General features: G+C 43.5%; 1 long non-coding RNA gene across 1 annotated transcript; it reads left to right on the top strand.

The window, feature by feature from the left end:
• The first annotated feature begins 5,308 nt into the window (after nt 1-5,308).
• Nucleotides 5,309-12,285, top strand: LOC147040569 (uncharacterized). The gene is made up of 3 exons (XR_015063010.1): nt 5,309-6,919; nt 6,997-7,272; nt 7,358-12,285. It is a non-coding gene; the product is annotated as an uncharacterized LOC147040569 (long non-coding RNA).
• Nucleotides 12,286-20,221: the final 7,936 nt, after the last annotated feature.

The following is a 20,221-nucleotide window of genomic DNA, read 5'->3' as shown; positions in this document are numbered from 1 at the left end:
GCCGAATATTTTCTAAGTGCCACCGGCTCTGAGTGGCTAAGGCGTCCGACCAGCGCCGGTCCCCGGGTCGGACCCGGATGACGAAAAATGTCGGTCTCCGCCTGGAAGTCCCAGCCAAGTCGGCGAATATTTTCTAAGTGCCACCGGCTCTGAGTGGCTAAGGCGTCCGACCAGCGCCGGTTCCCGGGTCGAACCCGGATGATTAAAAATGTCAGTCTTCGCCTGGAAGTCCCCACCAACTTGGCGAATATTTTTTAAGTGCCACCGGCTCTGAGTGGCTAAGGCGTCCAACCAGCGCCGGTTCCCGGGTCGAACCCGGATGACGAAAAATGTCGGTCTCCGCCTGGAAGTCCCCACCAACTTGGCGAATATTTTCTAAGTGCCACCTGCTCTGCGTGGCTACGGCGTCCGTCCAACGCCGGTTCCGGGGTCGAACCCGGATGACGAAAAATGCCGGTCTTTGCCTGGAAGTCCCCACCAACTTGGCGAATATTTTCTAAGTGCCACCGGCTCTGCGTGGCTACGGCGTCCGTCCAACGCCGGTTCCCGGGTCGAACCCGGATGACGAAAAATAACTGTCTCCGCCTGGAGCTGACAGCCAACTTGGCGAAAATTTTCTAAGTGCCCACGGCTCTGCCGGGCTTGTGCGTCCAACCCACGCCGGTTCTGCAGCCGGCCTCGACGCAAAATCAGCCTCTCCCCCTGGAGGTCAACGCCAACTCGGCGAATATTTTCTAAGTGCCTACGGCCCTGCCGGGCTTGTGCGTCCGACCCGCGCCGGTTCTGCAGCTAGCCTCGAATGACGAAAAATAACAGTCTCCGCCTGGAGCTCACAGCCAACTTGGTGAAAATTTTCTAAGTGCCCACGGCTCTGCCGGGCTTGTGCGTCCGACCCGCGCCGGTTCTGCAGCCGGCCTCAAATGACGCAAAATCAGCCTCTCCCCCTGGAGGTCAACGCCAACTTGGCGAATATTTTCTAAGTGCCTACGGCCCTGCCGAGCTTTGGCGTCCGCCCAGCGCCGGTTCCGCAGTCGGCCTCGAATGACGAAAAATGACGGTCTTCGCCTGGAAGTCCCCACCAACTTGGCAAAAATTTTCTAAGTGCCCATGGCTCTGCCGGTCTTGTGCGTCCGACCCGCGCCGGTTCTGCAGCCAGCCTCAAATGACGCAAAATCAGCCTCTCCCCCTGGAGGTCAACGCCAACTTGGCGAATATTTTCTAAGTGCCCACGGCTCTGCAGAACTCTGGCGTCCGCCCAGCGCCAAGACATCTTGTAGGAGCTATTGTGGGCCAAGTCAGATGATTGATTGAAAATGTATAGATCCCAGGGGGTGGGGAAATTCAGGCCCCTGCAGTATTCATACCACAGAGCGGGTATATAAAAGACACTCAGATAACATGAGCGCAACTCAATAGGCTCCTATAAGACTGCCACACAACGGCGCCACAAAGAAAGCCAGTAAGTGTGAAAGTTAAAAGCCATCAAAACAAAGCAACAAGACAAAGGAAGAACGTAACAGCAGCCGACCAGCCCCCCCTCAATACCAAAGAACACCCCAAAACTCACAAAATAGCCTCCACGGGGTCCACTTACAGGTCTAAGGGCAGTCAAGTTCAACGGCGCCCAATGGACCGTGGTCGTGAATCGGTAAAACATCACAAAACAGGCAAACGTGAGCAGCGTCCTGGGCACCCAGTCGAGGCACGTGCAGATGGTCAGCATGGGGCTGGCACGGCTAAGGTCGTTGGTTCCGACGAGCACGAGGGAGCGGACCTCCCACAGGGGTCGCGGCTGCGAGGCCAAGGCGAGGGACCCAGTCAGAACCGGCCTGATGAGCAGGATGGCCGTCGGAGAGTCATGCCGGTCGCGACCGCTGTGCACAGCCGGGGGGAAAAAATATCCAAAACGATCTGCACATGCCGAGGTGCGGCCGATGGACAAATAGGAAGAAATAAAAAGGAGAAAAGTAGGAAATAAAGTGGAAAAGAGAGAACACTGCTGGGAGGCTGCCACTCACAGCGGCGCCATACCAAAAAAAAAAGACAATCATTTCGGCAATAAAAAATAAAACGCGTGTAAAACATAAACCAAAGTTTCAGGTGGTCATTTCTTCATGTAGAATGATCAACTTGGTACTCTCGAGCCTTCAACAGCACTTTTTATTATGCCAAATTAACCAGAGTGACGGGAGAGCGACATTTCAGAAAAACTTGCTTAACTCGGCGAGAAAATGTGATTTCGGCAATAAAAATTAAAACGCGTGTAAAACGTTAAAAAAACGTTAAAGGTGGTTATTTCTTCATGTATAATGATCAACTTGATACTCCCGAGCCACCAACAGCTCTTTTTATTATACCAAATTAACCAGAGTGACGGGAGAGCGACATTTCAGAAAACGTGCTTAACTCCGCGAGAAAAGGCAATTTCGGCAATAAAAACTAAAACGCGTGTAAAACATAAACCAAACGTCGAAGGTGGTCATTTCTTCATGTATAATGATCAACTCTATACTCCCTAGCCCCCAACAGCCTTTTTTTTCATAACACTTTAACCAGAGTGACGGGAGAGCGGCATTTCAGAAAACGTGCTTATCTCGGCGAGAAAAAGCGATTTCGGCAATAAAATTTAAAACGCCTGTAAAACATAAACCAAACGATGAAATTGGTTATTTCTTCATGTATAATGAGCAACTCGATACTCCCTTGCCTCCAACAGCCTTTTTTTCATAACACTTTAACCAGAGTGACGGGAGAGCGGCATTTCAGAAAACGTGCTTATCTCGGCGAGAAAAAGCGATTTCGGCAATAAAATTTAAAACGCAAGTAAAACATAAACCAAACGATGAAATTGGTTATTTCTTTATGTATAATGATCAACTCGATACTCCCTAGCCCCCAACAGCCTTTTTTTCATAACACTTTAACCAGAGTGACGGGAGAGCGGCATTTCAGAAAACGTGCTTATCTCGGCGAGAAAAAGCGATTTCGGCAATAAAATTTAAAACGCGTGTAAAACATTAACCAAACGATGAAATTGGTTATTTCTTCATGTATAATGATCAACTCGATACTCCCTAGCCCCCAACAGCCTTTTTTTTCATAACACTTTAACCAGAGTGACGGGAGAGCGGCATTTCAGAAAACGTGCTTATCTCGGCGAGAAAAAGCAATTTCGGCAATAAAATTTAAAACGCGTGTAAAACATAAACCAAACGATGAAATTGGTTATTTCTTCATGTATAATGATCAACTCGATACTCCCTAGCCCCCAACAGCCTTTTTTTTCATTACACTTTAACCAGAGTGAAGGGAGAGCGGCATTTCAGAAAACGTGCTTATCTCGGCGAGAAAAAGCGATTTCGGCAATAAAATTTAAAACGCGTGTAAAACATAAACCAAACGATGAAATTGGTTATTTCTTCATGTATAATGATCAACTCGATACTCCCTAGCCCCCAACAGCCTTTTTTTTCATAACACTTTAACCAGAGTGACGGGAGAGCGGCATTTCAGAAAACGTGCTTATCTCGGCGAGAAAAAGCGATTTCGGCAATAAAATTTAAAACGCGTGTAAAACATAAACCAAACGATGAAATTGGTTATTTCTTCATGTATAATGATCAACTCGATACTCCCTAGGCCCCAACAGCCTTTTTTTTCATTACACTTTAACCAGAGTGACGGGAGAGCGGCATTTCAGAAAACGTGCTTATCACGGCGAGAAAAAGCGATTTCGGCAATAAAATTTAAAACGCGTGTAAAACATAAACCAAACGATGAAATTGGTTATTTCTTCATGTATAATGATCAACTCGATACTCCCTAGCCCCCAACAGCCTTTTTTTTTCATAACACTTTAACCAGAGTGACGGGAGAGCGGCATTTCAGAAAACGTGCTTATCTCGGCGAGAAAAAGCGATTTCGGCAATAAAATTTAAAACGCGTGTAAAACAAACCAAACGAGGAAATTGGTTATTTCTTCATGTATAATGATCAACTCATACTCCCTAGCCCCCAACAGCCTTTTTTTTCATAACACTTTAACCAGAGTGACGGAAGAGCGGCATTTCAGAAAACGTGCTTATCTCGGCGAGAAAAAGCGATTTCGGCAATAACATTTAAAACGCGTGTAAAACATAAACCAAACGATGAAATTGGTTATTTCTTCATGTATAATGATCAACTCGATACTCCCTAGCCCCCAACAGCCTTTTTTTTCATAACACCAGAGTGACGGGAGAGCGGCATTTCAGAAAACGTGCTTATCTTGGCGAGAAAAAGTGATTTCGGCAATAAAATTTAAAACGCGTGTAAAACATAAACCAAACGTTGAAATTGGTTATTTCTTCATGTATAATGATCAACTCGATACTCCCTAGCCCCCAACAGCCTTTTTTTTCATAACACCAGAGTGACGGGAGAGCGGCATTTCAGAAAACGTGCTTATCTCGGCGAGAAAAAGCGATTTCGGCAATAAAATTTAAAACGCGTGTAAAACATAAACCAAACGATGAAATTGGTTATTTCTTCATGTATAATGATCAACTCGATACTCCCTAGCCCCCAACAGCCTTTTTTTTCATAACACTTTAACCAGAGTGACGGGAGAGCGGCATTTCAGAAAACGTGCTTATCTCGGCGAGAAAAAGCGATTTCGGCAATAAAATTTAAAACGCGTGTAAAACAAACCAAACGATGAAATTGGTTATTTCTTCATGTATAATGATCAACTCGATACTCCCTAGCCCCCAACAGCCTTTTTTTTCATAACACCAGAGTGACGGGAGAGCGGCATTTCAGAAAACGTGCTTATCTCGGCGAGAAAAAGCGATTTCGGCAATAAAATTTAAAACGCTTGTAAAACATACACCAAACGATGAAATTGGTTATTTCTTCATGTATAATGATCAACTCGATACTCCCTAGCCCCCAACAGCCTTTTTTTTCATAACACTTTAACCAGAGTGACGGGAGAGCGGCATTTCAGAAAACGTGCTTATCTCGGCGAGAAAAAGCGATTTCGGCAATAAAATTTAAAACGCGTGTAAAACATAAACCAAACGATGAAATTGGTTATTTCTTCATGTATAATGATCAACTCGATACTCCCTAGCCCCCAACAGCCTTTTTTTTCATAACACTTTAACCAGAGTGACGGGAGAGCGGCATTTCAGAAAACGTGCTTATCTCGGCGAGAAAAAGCGATTTCGGCAATAAAATTTAAAACGCGTGTAAAACATAAACCAAACGATGAAATTGGTTATTTCTTCATGTATAATGATCAACTCGATACTCCCTAGCCCCCAACAGCCTTTTTTTTCCATAACACTTTAACCAGAGTGACGGGAGAGCGGCATTTCAGAAAACGTGCTTATCTCGGCGAGAAAAAGCGATTTCGGCAATAAAATTTAAAATGCGTGTAAAACATAAACCAAACGATGAAATTGGTTATTTCTTCATGTATAATGATCAACTCGATACTCCCTAGCCCCCAACAGCCTTTTTTTTCATAACACTTTAACCAGAGTGACGGGAGAGCGGCATTTCAGAAAACGTGCTTATCTCGGCGAGAAAAAGCGATTTCGGCAATCAAATTTAAAATGCCAGAGAGAAAGACAATGCAGCTCGCTTTGATGTCTATTGTTATGCAAATGTAGCAGGTGTTTATGCTAATGAGTATAGCATCCTTGTGTGACATCCGGTCAGGTGTCACATCCTGTGTCAGGTGTCACATCCAGTGTCAGGTGTCACATCCGGTCAGGTGTCACATCGTGTGTCAGGTGTCTCATCCTGTGTCAGGTGTCACATCCTGTGTCAGGTGTCTCATCCTGTGTCAGGTGTCACATCCTGTGTCAGGTGTCTCATCCTGTGTCAGGTGTTACATCCGGTCAGGTGTCTCATCCTGTGTCAGGTGTTACATGGTGATGCTCGTCCCATCCGGTCAGGTGTTCTATCCTGGTGTCAGACAGAGAGGCGTCATCTCGTGCGTCAGACAGAAAGGCGCCATCTTGGCTGGCCAAGATGGCGTCTTCCTGGTTGTCGCGGGGGGAGGTGACCCTATTGGTTATTGCGGGCGGCGGCATGTCTGGGCGGGCGGCGGCATGTCTGGACATGTATTTTTTACTTTACCAAGCTATTTTAGCTATTTTATCTATCGCCATATTGGTCATGGTTAATATTACGCAGGTGTGCATGCTAAACATGCTAATGTGTTTGATGGCCTGATGGTGCATGTATTGGGGGGTATCACCAGTCAATGTGTAAATTGATGAAAGCGGATGAAGACAAACTGTCTTCATTTTACCAGTTCGCATCACATATGATGTGTAAATGGATGAAGGTGGATGAAGACGAGCCGTCTCCGTTTTACCAGAGTGTTTTTGCATCACATAACCTCGGAGGTGTGACATTTCCCCCCAGCTAAGTTTGAAGGGCTGATGAAGACAAGCCCCTCCACCAATCATTAGCTTTAGCAGAGTGTTTTCACATCACATGACCCCGGGGGGTGTGCTCTTTTCCGCCCGCCAAGTTTGAAGTTAGTTTGGGGCAGACAACCATCAATCATTTGAGAGAGCAGACCGGCGTAGAAGCTCTGAGCAGCTGAGTCGGAGAGTGCTGAATACTGTACCGAGATGGTTAAAGGTGAGTGTTGCTAGTTTTTTATCAATATATTAATACATTAAGCTTATTATCAGGCACTAAGGTTATTTGTAAAAACATGGTGTAATGTTTATGTATTGTGTCATAAATATCATCGTTTATGCTGATGTTCATGATCCTCGTAAGTAAATGATTTATGAGTTTATTTACATGAATATATTACTCTTATTTTTTCTACTTTATAATACTTTTTTTCATTCACCTACAGCCCCATTCAACGATGATCTTAGCGGGGTTTTTCTTACACAATCAGACTACGGTGAGTGAATGTGGTATTCATCTAGGGTTGTTAATATAAATGCTACTGGTTTAAGATTTATTTTATGTATGTACCAGACCTCATAGCCGCCGCTGAAGAGGATATCAGAAAAAACGGGCTGCCGACAGAAGCTGATTCAAAAACAGCGCAGGCATTAGCGGACATCTCTCAACGGTGTTTCAAAATACCTGAGCCGCAGGAGTCAAGCGCACCAGAGTCACGTGCTAGCATTGGGCCTTGTGCAGTGCGGCAGAAGGTGGAGCCGGAAGCGTTGACTGACACAGAATTGGCGGATGCTTTAAGTGCATAAGAAGGTGTGAACCACCCTCACGAACCGACAAACAAAGTTAAAGGTATACTTTTTTTATATGTTATCATTCGACTAACTATTTTTTGCTATTATAGCTGTTTTACTGATTTTAAATATCTACCCTCCAGCCAAACGCCGTTTCACGAGTCGTGGGGTTCAAAAGGAAAGGAGGAGGAGGAGGAGGAGCCGCTGGGCCGCCATCTACAACGCGAGCCGTCAGACCAACAGCGCGCGAGAGTCGGCACGCGAGGGTCATCACCATAACAAAAGAAGACGAGAGTGTGGTGGTAACTGCATTTACAAAAGTCGACTCCAAGAGTCTTTTAGGGTTATACGAATCCTGACGAAATTGGCTGAATCAACTTAGATCACTGTTTGTACTATTTCTGTTGTGTTTTTTTAAAGAAATATAATGGAGCGTTGTAACCTGTCGTCAACAGAGTCAGATTTCCTAACAAGCATGAATGAAATAGATTTGCAACCATGTTCTGAAACGGGTACAAACCAAAGAAGTAACGCATCTGAGTTAGATTTGCTTAGCGTTAACAATGATATTGATTTGCTATCGGCTGATGCGTCTGACGGTCATGTGTCAGATCTGCTCTTGGTTCTCAACAATATGAATGCTGCTGTGTCGGGGGGTGAGAGCCCCCTAACCCCCGATTTGCTTACACATTTACAAACTGCCGTAGATGATTTGAACAATCAAAGTTTGAACGAAGGTAGACAGAGTCCTACACAGATCCCGCCACAATTGGTAGAAATTATAGAGGAATTAAACAACCATGCTAATGATAACAACGGCCGTATCAGTCCTGATATTCCTATACACCTGCTAACTATGATCAGAAATCTAAATACACAGCCTATGGTTGACCAGTTGCCCGTTAATCCTGTTGACCCTCTTCCATCTGCTATCGAAGTCGACACACCAACATTTCAACACATGCCTCACCAACCTAGCAACTGTTCTGTAATAATTGATCATCAAATAGATGTTATTGATGCCGACACATCAACATTTCAACACAGGCCTCACCAACCTAGCAACTGTTCTGTAATAAACGAGCATCAGATTGATGCTAATGATGCTAATGATGAAAACACACACACAGATATGTTTGCGAATAGTGTCAATTCCCAACAAGGTGGTTCTGTTGTAGTTAGCAGACCGCATTTCAATAATGTGGAGGTAAGGAACCAGCTAAATATACCATCACAAACAAACATCAATGATTTTGCAACCTTATACCTCCAGATTGAGGATAAGATCGATGATGTCATGCGTGAGGTGGATAGGCTGGCACAACAAGGTGATGTGATTCAGGTTGAGTTAGTGGGTGGTAATGAGAGAGCGCATATCTACAGGCAAAAGAGTGACATAAACTCTATCAGAGATAATGTAACAGACATGCTCGAACGTCTAGCTCAATCAAACACAGAGCTTCTTGCCGACGACAGCTTAGAGCTTGTTGTGCAAATAGTCACACCGTTACAAGGTGGTGGAATGCGGCGCAGGCTGGTAAACAGTACCAACAGAGAAATTTTTAGGTTGAAAAAACGGCATTTACACATACCCCGTAACAAAGACAACAAGCTATGTTTTGCTTTGTCACTAACCTATCTGCTAAATAACACACTAACAGCAAAACAGGCCACAAGGCATGCACGACTTTTACACGAGAGTGTAGGGTTGAATTGCCAGACACCTGTGAGTCTAGGGGATGTCCACAAATTTGAAAAAATCCTCAAACGGAAAATAATTGTAATGTATCGAAAAGAGGATTGTCGTCCGATGACTTTTTTTGACACGCATTACCCCGCATCAGATGAAGACACTTTATTTGTCTTACTACTCGAGGGTCATTTCTATGGTGTGAAAGCTATAGAGGCGTTTGTTGGTCACGCTTACTTTTGCAGACATTGCTATAAGGGGCACGAGAATTGGCATCAACACCGTTGTGCAGGGCATTGTGATGTTTGTCTCGACCCGTTTTGTAAACAAAAGCGGTTTAAGCGAATCATCTGCCCTGATTGTAACAAAACTTGTCGTAATGAGGAATGCTTTGTCAAACATAAAGAGGCCCGGGTGGCGAATCGTGTGAGCAACTGCAGCTCATACAAAAAATGCATCCAATGTGGTCTGCAATATTATGTGAAAGCTGATGGCACAGGTGCTAAACATCGCTGCCCTGTTAACAGGTGTACTGTCTGTGACGAGGTTTTGAGTCAAAACGGTGCTCTGTTAAACCCTCATGTGTGTTACATTCAGCCCATCAAGCCTCAGCCACCTTGCAAAGATGTAGTCTACTACGATTTTGAAACCTATGTAGATACAGATGGTTTCCACAAACCTTTTCTCATCTGCTGTAAATCAAATAGATTGGAGAAACATTGGTTTGGTGACGAATGCGTTGATGATTTTCTTAGTTTTTTTCGAAACCCCCGGTTTAAACAAACGACATTTGTCGCGCATAATGCGAGAGGTTTTGATTCATACATCTTGATAAAGAGAATGCTCGAACTCGGTATCAAACTTGACATTCTGATGCAAGGGAGTAAAGTTTTGTCATTTGTCGATTTAGACATGAAATCCCGATATATAGACTCTCTCTCATTTCTGACCATGCCCTTAAGTGCGATGCCTAAGGCCCTCGGGTTTGAAGATAAATCAAAGGGGTATTTTCCGCACAAATTCAGCTCTTTAGAACATCTAAACTATGTAGGGTGTTACCCTGACCGTGCACACTACGGTGTCGATCGGATGTCACCCTCTCAACGAGCTAAGTTTGATGAATGGTACGACAATGAAGCTAATGGTGTGTTCGATTTTGCTGAGCAGGCGATAGCCTATTGTAAGAATGATGTTGACCTGTTAATGTTGGGGAGTGAGAAATTCAGGGGTGAGTTTTTTGAAGCCACAGGAACAGATCCATTCAAAGCTGTGACAATTGCGTCGGCGTGCATGAATGTTTTTCGCGCTAACTTCCTCACCCCCCAAACACTAGCCATCACACCTTCAGACAACTATATGCGTCAGTATAAAGCCTTCTCACATGATGCTATACAATACCTGCTATGGATCATGCATAGCCAGAATATTCACATCAGACATGCGTTGAACGGTGGTGAGGTCATGATAGATAAGTACACTGTGGATGGTTATACCGAAATTGACGGTGTAAAAGTAGTGTTTGAGTATTTTGGTTGTTATCACCATGGCTGTTCAGAATGCTACGATCTTACCAAAATATGCCCGACAACAAAACGCCCCTTTCAGGAGAGGTTTGATAGCACCCAAAGGAAAATTCAGGAACTACAGCTTAAACAGGATGTGCACCTTGTAATCATGTGGGAGCACGAGTGGTTGCAGATGAAAAAGGTGAACATACAGGTGAAGGAATTCCTGAAAAAGGCCAAATTCCCCACACCTCTCAAGCCGAGGCAAGCCCTCTTTGGAGGTCGAACAAACGCGTTTGTTTTAAGATACACAGCAGAACCTGACGAGCGTGTGTTGTATGTTGATGTAACGTCATTATACCCTTACATAAATAGCACAGGCATCTACCCCATCGGGCATCCGACGATTATCCATGATGGTTTTAAAGACCCCAGATCGTATTTCGGCTTCATCAGCGCCACAGTCAACCCACCACGTGGTTTGTATTTGCCGATCTTACCCTTCAAAACAGCTAAAGGTAAACTTGTCTTCACACTGTGTCGTACATGCGCTGAGCTCAATAATCAACAAACAGCATGTAGACATGATGATGATCAAAGATCGTTAACAGGTGTTTGGACAACCCCTGAATTTGTTAAGGCACTTGACCTTGGCTACACGGTTGCAAGTATTACAGAAGTATGGCACTACACAAGAACAAGCGACACAATTTTTCAGGGTTATATGCGCACATTTCTTAAAGGTAAACAAGAGTCTTCAGGTTATCCGGCTCACGTGGTCAACCAAGCTGATAGACAAAAATACATCGAAAATTACGCAACTCACCAGGGTATCCAGCTCGACCCTTCTAAAATTGCTGTAAACCCAGGAAAAAGACAAGTGTCAAAACTCTGTCTAAACAACTTGTGGGGTAAGCTCGCGCAGCGTGAGAACATGGCAAACACCAAAATTGTGACAAAATCTGAGGAGTTTTTTGAACTTCTGTTTTCAGGCCTGTACGACGTGAGGTTTTTCCACTTCATTAGTGAAAAGCTTTTGATTGTACAGTATTGTCTCCACACAAACACAGAGATACCTGCGTCAAAAACATCAAATGTGGCTGCAGCGTGTTTCACGACAGCCTATGCACGTTTGAAAATGTATAGCTATTTGGAGGTTTTACAGAGGAGAGTGCTTTACACAGACACCGACAGCATCGTGTACACTGTGAAACCGGGTGAGAGTGTTCTTCCTCTAGGGGATTATCTGGGTGATTTGACAGATGAGCTCTCGAATGACACCATTCAAGAATTTGTCTCTGCAGGGCCAAAAACGTACGCTTACCGAACGAGGGAGACAGGTCGCGTTGTAATGAAGGTTAAGGGGATCACGCAGACTCACGAGAGCGGTCAAAACATCAATCTCGATAGCATGCTCGGTTTGGTTCAGGGTTACATTGACACAGCAGGTGCCCACTCAGATGTGCTATACGCCCCCCAACACAGCATTGTTCGTGATAAGAGAGGGTTTCATCTCAGAAACACGTCATTCTCCAAACGGCTTCGTGTGGTCTATGATAAAAGGAGGTTACTCGAGCGAGGCACCACTGAACCCTTTGGTTATTGACAACTCTCTATCCATACGTGTGTGTGTGTGTGTGTGTGTGTGTGTGTGTGTGTGTGTGTGTGTGTGTGTGTGTAAATGGCTTTTAATCAGGTTGATTTTGACCCTAGATTAGAACTTCCTTTTTCATCTTTAGTAGCAGGGCCTTCTGGTTGTGGCAAAACCTTTTTTGTAAAAAATGTATTGGAAAATCCTGAACATGTTTTGAGAAAAAAACCTGATAATATTGTGTGGGTCTACACATCATATCAACCGATGTACGATGAGCTCAAAAGGTTGAATAAAGAAATTACATTTATCAAAGGACTGCCTGAATCTTTTGATGACGAGAAGCTGTTCCCGCCGCAGCAACATCATCTGCTGATTTTGGATGACATCGTCTTCCAGGCTTCAGATAATCCAGAAGTGGTTCGAATATTCACTCAATATCGACATCATAAAAATTTAAGCGTTATAATGCTGACGCAGAATGTATTCCACCAGGGGAAATTCAGCCGCACAATCAGTTTAAACAGTAATTATTTGATTTTGTTCAAAAACCCGCGCGATAAATTACAAGTGAATGTTCTGGCAAATCAGATTTGCCCTAGCAATCGGAAGTTTTTCCTAGAGTGTTTTGAGGATGCTACAAAGGACCTGCATGGCTATTTACTGATAGATTTGACACCATCTTGTCCAGAACAATATAGACTGCGGACAGGTGTACTACATAACCAGTGGCCTACTGTTTATATCCCTAAACAATAAAACCATGACAAAACTATTAAAAACAAACGCATCGCTACTCCGCTCTTTGTTTACATCCAAACCTGCCAAACGTAAGCATTTACTCCTTAGAGGTCCTGCTAGTCTAGTGAAAGCATTGTGTGAGATTGCTTTGAATCTTTTGAAAGGGCATATCCCTCTAAAATCAAAACATTATCAAAAACTTCAAAAACAAAAGAAAAACATCCGCTTTCTGGCTGATAAGAAAAATACGTTGAAGAAGAAAAGAGCTGTGTTGGTTCAGAAGGGCGGTTTTATACTACCACTGCTGGCCGCTTTTGCACCTGTTCTGGGGAGCCTCGCTGGCGCTTTCATAAACAAATGAGAAATGAGTTTGAAAACAGCCCAAAAAATGTACATGATCTCACCCTATCAGCTAGAGAAGCTAAGCCGACCTGCACCAACCATACGTGATACGCTTGAAAATGATCTCGATCGTGAAATGAAACAGGTTTTGGAAAATAAAAATTTAAATCAATATGAGAAAATCAAAATGTATCAAACTCTGCTACAACGTTACATGGGTGTGGTGAAACAAAAGGACATCGAACGAATACCTATCACGATTCAAAGCGATGAGAGGGAGACGGTTGAAAGAAAGACTTTTGAGAAGACAACCGATGGAGATTGGGGAGATATTCTGGATGCCATCGGACCCCGTTATCGTCGCAACGCCAGCTATGTGCTGAAAAGATTGTCGGCCGCTGACATGAAATGGACACCGCTAAATGAATTTATTTTTAAAGGAAAAACGGTCAAAGGCTCCCATATGAGTGATCTGTTAAAACATCTAGTTGTGAGTGGAAAAAAACTACCTGGTCAGCCTGTTGGTTGGAGCGAATTTTTAAATACACTAGCTAATCTTAACCTACCTGAATCTTCAATCTCCAACCCCCTGGCTCGTGCTGATCTTCAACGTGTGAAATATGCTAAGGATGACAATGTGGCTGCTTCTTACGAGAAAGATGTAAGCGTTATAAGTAAACGAAAAAGGAAGAAAACAATGTCGACTGTAAAATGGGTTAGTTATTAGATATGAAAATGTTTTTTTTTGTTGTATTACGAACTGTTACCGGAAAAAAAACACATGACTCTGTAAATCTCTTTAACATTGTTTATTGAATAAAGAGGTTTATAAAACATTAACGTTGTTTCAAACAATAGCATTTTTTAAATTTATGCAGCGAGCAAGCTATCTGTCCTCCACACATCCGATCTGGCCTTTGTAGTTTTTTGACAAAATTGCGGACCATAACATCGTTTTTTAAAGGGTCAGTAGTGTAATGAGATAACACCTCCAGGTAGGTAAGGCCGTATCCGCGTTGACACAAATAATACACGCAATGCTGCCCGCAGGTGTCCGTCAGTTCGTGTTGGAGTTGTCTGTTGTGGTATGTTATACGACTCGAGCGTTTTTTCAGGAATTCATATATAGTAGATGGGTAGTATGGGTTATTCGGTGGTAAACCAAAAGGATCAAAGAATGAGGCGGTTCCGTCGCTTTCCAGTGTTATGGCGAGCCAATGCTCCCCTGGAAGATGGCGGGGGTCGGTATTCACAATATAATGCTTAGGGTGTGTGTCTTTGATGTCACCGATCTCATCCGATGCAAACACCCCTCCGAAAAGGGATCTTTGTTTTCGAGTCATGATCAAATCTAATTCGCGTCCGTTCATCTTGTTAGTAATAATCCATCAAGACCTCTCTCTTTGCATTGATTTCTATAATTGAATCATAAGCTGCATACACAATAAGAGTAGCTGTGTGTGGGAGGGGCACACGGAAGCGCATATCAAGTCTTAATTCACCATTGCTAATCGTCGATAACGCTCCTGAGTCATCTGCTTGATTTAGATTGAAAACAAAAAGGGAGTAGCCGTGATTAAAATCTTGTTGATCGATACATAGAGGTAAATCTTTTAAAAAACGTCCAGATGCGGTGTATAAATTATGGAATTCCCGTGTACATATCCCAGCCTCGAAATTGGGTTGAAAAGCTTTAGCCGGAATCTGACGGCCCTCATGGCTCAAAGCCAGATACTCGACATCGTGATGAAAAAAATTAAAGGGGTTCAAATCACGACGCCCCGTAAAACTGTTGTGATTGACCAAACCTATTACAATTTGTTTGGGTATATGTCCTAGGAAGAGATTGTCTTGGTGGCAAATCCGTGAGTTTTGAGGTATGGAAAAAGATTTAATATTCACCCTTGTAAGTGGATAAAGGGCATTGTTTTTAAGTAAAGCGGACGCGTGACCCAAAGCCACTGCTGGGGACACTGTAACTTTTTTTACAAACAGTGAAGCTCCAAGTATCTTAAGACAAGAATCACTGTCAGGAGGGCTCATGATACAGAAATCATCAGGGGCTCTAGTCAGCTTCACACGAAGATCCACGTTATTCAACAGATGGCGCTCAGAAAAAAATATGTCGGCATGAAGCGGGCCTAGGAGATGGAACTCGCGTGACCCGGCTACCCGCTGTGCGCGCTTGAGTAAGCCCTCATTCACTCCCGCCCCTTTGAAAGCGATGGAATCCATACGCCCGCGTGTATCTTTTGCAAACATACAGGCTGTGAATTGTGACTCTAACGAGCTTTTTGAAAAGTTTAGTAACAATTCTATAATAGACCTATAACCATGTGTAGCGCTGGATTGTGATATGAGCCGATCTCCGAGAGATATATCGACTTGACCGAAAATTGTATTTAGCGGGAAGTTGATTAAGCTTACAGGTTCATTCGGTGGTAAATTACTCCCATCTCTCCGTGTAAGTTTTAAACGTAGGTGAAGTAGCGTATCAGATAAATCCAGATATTTTGAACCGTCTCCAGGGATGAAAAATTCAATTGGACCTTGGTCCAATATAGCGGATAAAGGCTGAATCTCTACATATTGATTGTCCTCGATAGATAATTGTGTCAATGGCGCTGTAAACAAATCTAACTCACTCAGAACACATTCTTGTGAGCGATAGTGGAGGAGGGCCATTTCTTTCAAGAGAATATATCTGTACTCCGTTTCGAACGCTTTCGTCTGACGACTGACTTGCGGCTGGTAGAGCGCCTTTTCTTTTTATTCTTAACAGCTCTCTTCCTCCGCCCACCAGGATGCAGGCCTCTGCGTGATAAAACTACAAGTCCCGAGCCTTCTTGCGTTGTTTCCGGTTTCCGTTGTATTCTCTGTATAACCCGGCCCGCTACATCTGAAGCTATGTTTTTAGCAGCGTTTTGGAGGTGTGGCTTCGCCAGGTTAAATCCACTTCTGAACATCGGCGCAACAAAACGGAAAAGTTTAGAGAAAATAGAACCTAGGCCTCGTCCGTATTGGACCGGGCTACCTTGAAAGCCTGTAAATGAGCCACCTGCTTGGTTCTCGTAATAGTTTATAAAACGGTTCAAGTCGGGGTGTGTAGTTAAGGGCATCATTTTTATTTTATTTTTATTTCAATCTAAAATGCAGAATGAGAATTACTTTGCCGTATTCGAAATCTAACGGAGTGTTTTGATCTGACCGTAGACTGATCGTAATGGTCTCAATATGCCTGCGGCTTACTTTTAAATAGTAAACAGGATTAAATGTCTTGCAAACAACATCACCGTATTCACCCTCGATAGCGATTGTTCTAAGCATGGGCGCGAATGCGTCTTCGATCGTCTGGTGGTGCATTAAATCAGTGTAAACAAACATGTGGTAACGTCCAGCTCTCTTGTCAGCAGGGTGGGGGGCAATGACACCTTCCGGTTTCAGTGCTATCCAATGTTCATGGTTAGTTCCTAAAACAAACGCTAGAGGGCTTTTGAACATTATTCTTAAACCTTCTTCCCCCGTAAACACGAACCTTTGCTTATGATGATCAAATTTCACAGCGGTCTTTTTATTACTAGCTTTACTTAATAAGGTTTGAATTTCAGAAGCTAAGGAGTCGTAGCTTTTGAAGATCCCGCCTCGTACTTTCAGCATATGACGTGATTCCAGGTCGCTCTGAAACCCATCTCCGCGGGGTGTATCCATCTTGGGTTGTTTGAGGTAAAAGCTGCGCTTTTTCTCAGGGATGTCGAGGATTGAATTAACGTAGGATATTTCGCATAAACCGACTTCCCATGACCCCTCTAACTCTATGTGTCTCGCTAACTCAATTTTAAATTCGGATAAGCTATTATCTTTGAAAACATGCATGCTAGCATTCGAAGCCAGCGTGACGTAAAATTCTCTCTGAACTTCATTCATCTTGTATGTTTCACACAATGGCTGTTTTATCTTGCATCATATGTTTTTGACACTGCTCGCTGGTACCCAACTGTTAAATTTGGACGGCCAACCGACCCATTGCACCAGCATCTCACGTCTACCTGCCACGACGCGTGATTTCAAAATTCGTTGTATGCGGAAAATTTTATTATTACTAATTTTCACGTTTTGCAATTCTGCTTCATAAAAAGTACCTTCTATTTCCACATCATCTAAATCAGCTATCTTGTAGACGGGTGGAACACGGCGGAGACATTTTGTTATTCTGAATAGCTCATCACTGAAACTTTGCAGGTATGCCTTATCAAAAACCCCTCTTAATTTGGAAATTCTAACAATTTCCCCCAGGGCAAAACGGGGCTTTTTTTCATGACGGATAGGAGCATTTGCATACAGATGCCGGAACACAGTATCTATGTTGCCAACGGTGACGGCACTTGGGGCCATTTTTATACTGCTGTGATAGCTATTATTATAGCTGGTTAGAAGGCTCGCAATCACGTCCACGTACCTATGTGTATTTTTAGCTGTAAAATATCTCCACATGCGTGTTTTTAATGTTTTGTTGAATCTCTCCACAGTTTGCGCTTTCGTCTCTGAAGACGTTGCAAAGTGCTGGATATTATGGTGGGCCATTAATTTTTGGAAGGGCTTGTTGAAGAATTCTTTTCCTTTGTCTGTTTGGAGCCGTAAAGGAGCATCGCTATCTGATAAGATAGATTCAAATGCCTTTGTAACATGCGCTCCTGTTTTAGCTTTCAGAACTCGAGCATATGCATACTTTGTGAAAATGTCAATCACGGTTAAAATATACTTATAGCCGTCGTTGTACCGGGCAAACGATTGCATGTCGCATAAATCTGCTTGAAATTGTCTTTTTGGGGCTCTTATAAAAACACGGTTTCTAGGAAAGTTTATTCTGACCGGTTTATGCAGACTATAGGTGTCTTGTTGTGATAAAAATGCTTTCACCTTTTTTATATTAATGTTTTTACAGCTAACAACCGCTGCTCTATGTAAACGCTCTGGACCACCAAAACTACCTGGGTTCTTAGCATTATAATAGACTCTCTCGAGACATCTCTTCCAAGGCATTGTTAGGTTTGTTATGATGCAAATCGGCGTGTGGTGGGATTAATGAAACACACACACACACACACACACAGAAACGCTTTTTTTTTCCTTTTTTTTTAATAGTAAAACAATCAGATCACATTAGTGTTTAAAAGAAACAACAACAATCAGATCACATTAGTGTTTAAAAGAAACATAATACACTTTATTTAAAAAACAACAACCCCCCCAAAAAAAAAAAAACCACTACTAAGGAGTAAAAAGCAATCAGGTCACATTATTAAAACACTATTGAGTAAAAACACTGATCAGAGTATATAATACAGAGGGGGAAACCTTTGACTCAATTAGATTTTTAAGTCTCTTTAACTCTCCTGTAATATCAATTGGCATATTGTTTTGTATGTGAAATTTAACACAATCTGTAAACAAAGTCAAAACAGTCATCAATTGCCCTACACCAATTTGAGCCCACACATTAAGAATACAGTTCATTTTTTCAGACAAACCTGCTAAACTTGACATGACAGAGTGGATGACTAAATTGTCCCATGGTGTTTGAAACAATGATTCTGACAGCGATCGGACTTTTGACATTAATGCAAGCATTTTCTGGAGAGAAACATCATTGACATTGTTTTGTGAGATGACTTTCTCTAGAATATCCGTCCAATTTTGGATACGGTAGTAATATTTCACAATCATTTTCCTGATAATGTTACCCATTCTCGTTTTCCAAAAGTTCTGAATAGAAGATCAATGTCTGATTCGGTCAATTCCACAATAGCTTTATATTCTTTTTTTATAGCCCTTAATCGCGTGAAGATACTGCACTCTGGGGCCAGTTCTTGTAAAATGAATGTAGCTGTACTGCGGATCGTTTTAAGAGGGGCTGCTGTATTGAAATAGAAAAGCATGGTCGATAATGTGTGGAGAAAATTCGTATTGCATAGTTCAGCCATTACCTTCGCGTAATTATTGTAAAAATAAAAGTAGCTCTCTTCAACATATAGGCAGGTATGATGCATTTGACTCAGATCATCAAGAATACAACCGTCACACGTCTCCTTAGCATGCTCCATCAATGTATTGTACAGAAGATGAACAATCAAAAGTTTGACACGCATGTAATCTTCAACTACTAACCAGGGTAATTGTGGTATTTCCATAGCGAATTCATCCCAGTCAGCATCCTCACCCAGCGGGACGAACTCCTTTGGTTGGTTGTTGCAGGCCTCTGTCGTTGTAGGTTGTTCCAGGATATCAAGGTACCATCCTATATCCATGTCCTCTGTTGACGTGAGCTCCCCGGCCATTGTAGGGTCCATGACGAGGTGTTGGTCATCGGGCCTTACGGGGTGGTTCACAACGGCATCCTCATAGCCAGCAAAACCACAGTCACCGGCTACCATGATGCCCTGGTCTGGACTGAGCACGTGTCACGTCACCCTCCATTAATGGCGCCATGTACATACCAGCTATCGGATATGAGACGCATGCGTTGTCAATCAGCTCTACGGAAGGAGACGCTGACCAAAACTCCTCCTCCGCTGTTGCATATCGTGGTCCGTCACCTCTCTGTGGTGATGGTTGTGGGGGGCTTGCAGGACTGCCAAATGCATCGAAGGCTGATGATGATGATGGCAAAATGACGCCGGGTCCTGGGAAGAGACGGTCGAATCGGCTGGCTTGTGCGTACACCTTTGCCTCCAGGTCGGTTTGCTGCAATAGCGACGTGGATACAGCTGCAGACGTGATGAGAGGCAGCCCCATAGCTGAAGGTGACACGCTCGGCCTCGTTGCAGCTGTTGAAAAGTCGACGCTCGGTCTCTCTGGCTGCGGCCTCGTTGTAGACACGTATGAGCTGGTGCTTGGTCCTTCTGAGTTTGGTGATATGCTGCCCCCCAGACCCGACTCTGTGTCGGAGCTGTCAGGAGTAGACCAGAGTGTAACTGTACAATCAGGCACGGTCTGCACACCTCTGGAAGTCTTTTCTCCTGGACCATTCTCCATGGCAGGAAAACTTGGCAGAAGTCGTCTTGTTGGTCTTCTTTGAGGCATCGCTGCTTTCAATCTTCGGTCTCTCTTAGATGGTTGAGCTGTGACGGCTTGGGAAGGC

This window comes from Syngnathus leptorhynchus, chromosome 20 (assembly GCF_054491065.1).
Source record: "Syngnathus leptorhynchus isolate UIUO chromosome 20, UIUO_Slep, whole genome shotgun sequence".
In the NCBI taxonomy this organism is placed as follows: Eukaryota; Metazoa; Chordata; class Actinopteri; order Syngnathiformes; family Syngnathidae; genus Syngnathus; species Syngnathus leptorhynchus.
Note: the sequence above shows the minus strand (reverse complement) of the source record. Positions and strands in the feature narration are given on the sequence as shown.